Source organism: Citrus clementina, unplaced genomic scaffold (genome assembly GCF_000493195.1).
Source record: "Citrus clementina cultivar Clemenules unplaced genomic scaffold, Citrus_clementina_v1.0 scaffold_2, whole genome shotgun sequence".
Lineage (NCBI taxonomy): Eukaryota > Viridiplantae > Streptophyta > Magnoliopsida > Sapindales > Rutaceae > Citrus > Citrus x clementina.
Window position 1 is genome coordinate 17,475,960 of NW_006262688.1, and position 6,000 is coordinate 17,481,959.

At 34.7% G+C, this 6,000-nt stretch overlaps 1 non-coding gene across 1 annotated transcript; it reads right to left on the reverse strand.

Moving 5' to 3' along the window:
* Nucleotides 1-1,818: 1,818 nt before the first annotated feature.
* LOC112101264 lies at nt 1,819-1,925 on the reverse strand. Its single transcript, XR_002907391.1, has one exon. It is a non-coding gene; the product is annotated as a small nucleolar RNA R71 (small nucleolar RNA).
* Between the last annotated feature and the right edge of the window lie 4,075 nt (nt 1,926-6,000).

Below are 6,000 nucleotides of genomic sequence, written 5' to 3' on the forward strand. Positions count from 1 at the left end.
ACTTACCTCCCCGGCAACGGCGCTAAAAACTTGTTGTGCAAATTTTATTGAACTCGCAAGTGCACGAATCTATTGTAGAATAAATCAATGGTGACGAGTGTTGATCCTACGAGAAGGTGGATTTTAATTATATGTAGATTTAATTTTCTAAGTAGGTGATTCGATTTATGGTGGAAGTGATTTAAATTATCTTAAAAGTTAAATTAAAATGGCAGAAATAACTTGAAGTGAAATCTATTAAAATGAAGCGCTTAGGTATTTGGATCTGTATTAACATGCACCACGAGCTTAATATTCCTTATTAGTGTCAATTAAATCATGAGGGGGGTTTCCACTCCTCATGAACCATACTCTAATCAGTATGGTGCTAGGGGCTTATTATGCCAAATAGTAATAACCTTGCACAAGGCAGCTGATTGAGCCAGTGTGGTATCTAGACAAGATTATTACTATCTATCGATAAAAAGTCAAAACATCCACAAAAATCAGAGGGGAAGAGAAAGTAAATTTACTAAATAAAGCTCATGGAACATGTTGAGACTTCACCTTCAACCCAAACTTGAAAGAAAATTAGCTACTCATAATTGAACTAGGGGTAAAATAGAAATTTATTAAAATACGTAGAAAATAGAAGATGGGGAAGGAATTACAGAAAATGCAGCTCAAAAATGAATTCAAGGGCGTCAAATTAGGGGGGAGCCCTTTTTTTATAGATACACTGAGTAAATCATGGCCAGCGGATTAAAAATAATTTAGACGCTCAGGATTACGCCACATGTCAACAGTACGCGATTTGACCACGTGGTTTGAATAGTAATGCGGTATGAACAGTGAGGCGGCTTGAATAGTGACGCAGTTTGGTTATAAATAATTCCGTGTATATGCATGTACCGTACGCATGATTTTCAGTCTACTAACATGTTGCCACGTCACCGATCAACAGTACATAAGAATTTTAGTCCAATAGGATCGTGACACCTCATCAGTCAATGTCATGTCACGTTCCGTATATGTGAATAGTGTCGTGAACAGTAACATGGACAGTATCGTACATGTGAAAAATGTCATTTTCCTTTTATGCTCCTCCTAAGGTTTTCGACTGTCATGAGTTCAAAAATGATGTCCGTTTTGCTGTCTGATCTCTCGTTCATTGTGAAATGATCATGATGCCCCTAAAATACATAAAATATTTAATTATAATACAACACATAATTAATCACAAGAGACTTAAATACATAAAAGTATGGATGTTAGTGAGACTTGGAGTACAAAATGGCAAGTTTCTCCTTTATAAATATACATTTTCTAGCACTCAACAGATGGCTTAAAAGATGTGGAAAACTTGACACCTCTTGGAGAAATACACCAATTAATGGTCAAGAAGGTCAGAATGGACAAAATGATCAGGGACAACCAGGAAACAACATCATATACATGGCAGACGATAGAGATAGAGCTATTAAAGACTATACCGTGTCGACCTCTCAAGTCATACATCCTGGAATAGTTATACCTGACGTTGAAGTTGACAATTTTGAGTTTAAACCAGTGATGTTTCAGATGCTGCAAACAGTGGGGCAATTTAATGGACTGCCATCAGAAGATCATCATCTACATCTTAAACTATTTTTGGAAGTGAATGATACTTTCAAGATTGCTGGAGCATCACAGGAAGCATTAAGGCTCAGACTTTTCCCATTTTCTTTGAGAGATCGAGCAAGAGCATGGTTGAATTCTCTACCATCAGATTTTATCACCATATGGAATGACTTGGCTGATAAATTTTTGATGAAATACTTCCCTCCGACCAATAATGCAAATTTGAGGAACGAGATTACATCTTTCAATCAACTTGGAGACGAGAGCTTCTATGATACATAGGAAATATTTAAAGAACTACTCAAAAGGTGTTCTCATCATAGTATCCCTTGCTGCATACAGGTGGAAACTTTTTACAATGGTCTCAACTTAAGCACTAGATTAATGGTGAATACTTCAACAAATAGAGACTTGTTATCTAAATCCTATAATGAAGCCTATGAAATTTTAGAAAGAATTGCTAACAACAATTATCAGTGGCCATCAACAAGACAAGCTGCAGCGAGAGGAACAACAAGGGTTCCTAATATAGACGCTTTGACAACATTGTCAGCCCAAGTAACCTTGTAAACAAATATGGTGAATGCTATGACTACTGCTCCAATAACTGTCAACCAAGTTGCCGAGGTCTCTTGTGTTTATTGCAGAAAATGACACTTATTTGATAAAGGTCCTGGGAATCCAGCTTCAGTCAATTATGTGGACAATTTCAATAGACACAATCAAAGCAATCCGTATTCAAACATCTATAATCCTGGATGGAGGCAGCACCTAAACTTTTCATGGAGCAACCAGAATCAGCCTACAGCAACACCTAGTGGACAGAACATACCTATTCAACCACCAGGATATTATCAGTAAAATCAAGGGCAAAGAAGCATCAACAATGATCAACTCAGCTCCTTTGAAGCTTTGATTAAGGATTATATTGTGAAGAATGAAGTGGTTGTCTAAAGTCATGATGTATCTTTGAGAAACCTGGAAAATCAAATTAGATAGCTTGCTACAACATTAAGCAACAGACCTCAAAACAGTTTACCCAGCAACACAAAAGACGCAAAAAAAGAAGGGAAAGAGTACTACAAAATGATTAATTTGAGATCTGGAAAGGTTATTCATAGTCCAGTTAGTGTATCAAAAAGAAGAGTTGAGTCCATTTCAATCCAAAGAGAAACTCAAATTGAAGAAGATCCACAATTCTCCACTTCACAGCACACTAGTGAGACCAGCCCAGCTACAACATTTACAAAAAATGATGATCTAACTCCTGAGGACAAAAATGCTACAGTACCAGCTCAGAACATGGCAAAAGAGAAGCAGTCTACACAACCTGCTACAGCATAGCAATTTAGGCACCCACCACCATTTCTTCAAAGGTTCCAGAGATAGTAACAAGACAAGCAGTTCAACAAAATCTTGGGAGTGCTGAAACAACTACATATCAATATGCCTTTTGTGAAAGCTCTAGAGTAAATATCGAATTATACGAAATTTTTTAAGGATATTTTGACAAGGAAAAGAAGACTTGGAAATTTTGAAACAGTTGCTCTAACACAAGAGTACAGTCGCATGCTTGAGAGCAAGATACCGCAGAAGATGAACGATCCAGGAAGTTTCACAATCTCATACTCCATAGGCACTAAATACAGTGGCAAAGCTGTAAACATGAATATTTCTTTAATAATGATTTTGATCATAACAAACTTTATTAAGATTGATTAAGTCTTTAAAAGCTTAAATTTTTTTAATACATTTTAAATAAATTGTTATTTTGAAATGGTAAAAGTTTGAACTTAAATGAGAAATGATTTTATGAAATTTGGTTTTTAATTTCATGTCCTTATTAAAATACCTTCTTGATACTGTCGGTAATTCGACATTATGATAATGACTAACCGATATCAAACATACTTGGAGATTTAGTTTTTGGACACTGTCGGCGATCCGACATCTTGATAACGGCGAACCGACATAGAATAGAGTTCAAGTTTAACCTCTGGACACTAACAGTAAACCGACTTCTTGAAAACAATAAGCCAACATGTTCTTTGTAGGTAGTGGAAGATAACGGTGATCCGACAATTTGAAAATCTGTCCAATGGTCACTTGCTCAAGTCAAAATGGTGATCTGACTTCTAGTTAACGGCGATTCAACTTCGAGTAAAAAGTCAATAATAGCTAGTTTTCAACTTCAACTATAAATAATCTCAATCAAATTCAAACAAGGGTTGATCACAACATTATCATTGAGTAAATTATTGAGCATACAATTTTCATTGAGCTTTAAATTCTTGTATACATTTCATTTACTTACACTTTAGAATTTCATTTGTAATCAAACGCATTGTGTGTGAGAGATTTATTTTGTAATCTTTTTTAAAATCAAATTGAAAGGTTGTAAGTGTTGGTGTTGGGATATACTTACGTTAAGAGATTGGGGATAATCTCTTATTGTAAAGGTTTATTGACACCTTGGAAGTCAATTGTAAGTGTGGTTGAAGCCTTGGAGGCTTGCTTAGTGGAATCCTCAAGCCCTGTGAGCTTGGAGGTGTTGATGTAGGCACAATTAACCGAACCATGCAAAAATCAAGTGTTTGTTTTCTCTTCCCTTACTATTTTATTATTGTGCTTGATTAAATTTATTATTTATGTTCTTATTAAGGCAATAGATCAAATTGTTGTGTGGTTTTTTTTGCATAAGTTTTTAAAATCCCAATGCACCCCCTTGTGTTGCTTAGATAGTATTTCATTTGATATCAGAGCGAGGTTCTCTTATTAGGACTGAACTGTTTAGAGTAAAAGATCCACGGCAACTCAAAATGATTCAACCTTTAGGAAATGACAGTCCACAACTAGACCACCATTCTTTGATGGTAATGATTACCCATATTAGAAAACTAGGATGAGAATTTTTTTGCAAGCCCTAAATTATGAAATTTGAGAAATTGTTTATAATGGTCCATTCATGTCTATGACTAAAAATGAAGTAGGAAATGATATTCCAAAACCTTCAAGTCCATGGAGTGAGTTAGAAAAGAAAAAGATGTCTTTAAACTTTGAACTAATGAATGCTCTGTTTTTTGCTCTTGATAAGAAAGAATTTCGTAGAGTATCTAGTTGTGAGAGTGCTCAAGAAATATGAAATAAACTTGAGGTTTTCTATGAAGGGACAAATGAAGTTAAAGAGTCTAAAATCAGTAGGTACACTCGTCAATATAAATTGTTCCAAATGGAAAAAAATGAAAGTGTGTATTCTATGTATACACGATTTACACATATAGTCAACACCCTAGGAACTCTAGGAAAGACTTTTTCGAATAGCAAGAAAGTCAAGAAAATCATTAGGTCACTTCCAAAAGAATGGAGACCTAAAATGACTGCCATTGAGAAAGCCAAAAATTTAAATACATTACCTATTGATGATTTAATTGGCTCTCTCATTTCATATGAAGAAAACTTGGCAATAGAAAAAGGGCATGAGGAGAAGAAGAAAAACATTGCTTTCAAAGCTTCAAAACATGGGAGTGATGAAGAAAGCGAGCTGGATGATGAGGAGATGGCTATGCTAACTAGAAGATTCAGAAAATTCTACAAGAAAACTAGTGAGCGGAGAAAGTTTAGAAACTTCAAGAATCAAAAGGAGAAGAATGAGCGAATCACTTGCTATGAATGCAAAAAGCCTGGACACATACGATCGAAATGTCCTCTTCTTAACAAGCTCAAGAAGAAAGCAATGGTAGCCACATGGGATGATAGCGATGAGGAAACGAGTGACGATGAAGAGCATCAAGAGATGACAAATTTAGCTCTTATAGCGATCGGGGAAGAATCATTGGATGAACTTGATGAGGTAAGTGATCTTCTACATATGATGAATTACATGATGCTTTTAAAGAATTACATGATGAGTGGATGAAAATTGATAAAAAGAATGCATGTCTTAAAAAGAAAATATTAGAACTTACAAATGAAAAGGATGTCATGCAAAAATGTAATGATTCTTTGAATGAGAAGATAAAAGAATTAGAATTAGAAAATAAAATGTTGCATCATAAGATTGCATCTTTTAAAGGTAAACAAAGTACTTCATATGAGCATGAAAAATACATGTTGATGAATTGATAAAAGAGAATGAAGTGATTAAGAAGAAGAATAATGAGCTAAATGAAATTGTGCTAAAATTCACAAATGGACAAAAGATGTGTATTTGACAAAGCAAGTATTGGCTATAAGCCAATTTTGAAACAAAAGTATTATAAGAATTATTTGTTAAAGAGTACCTCCATTAATAATCAAGTTGTATGTCATTTATTGTAATCAAGATGGTCACATGGAAAAATAGATGTCCAGTGAAAAGAAATGGTATTTTTATGATGTGAATTGTATTTTGGGTTTCCAAAA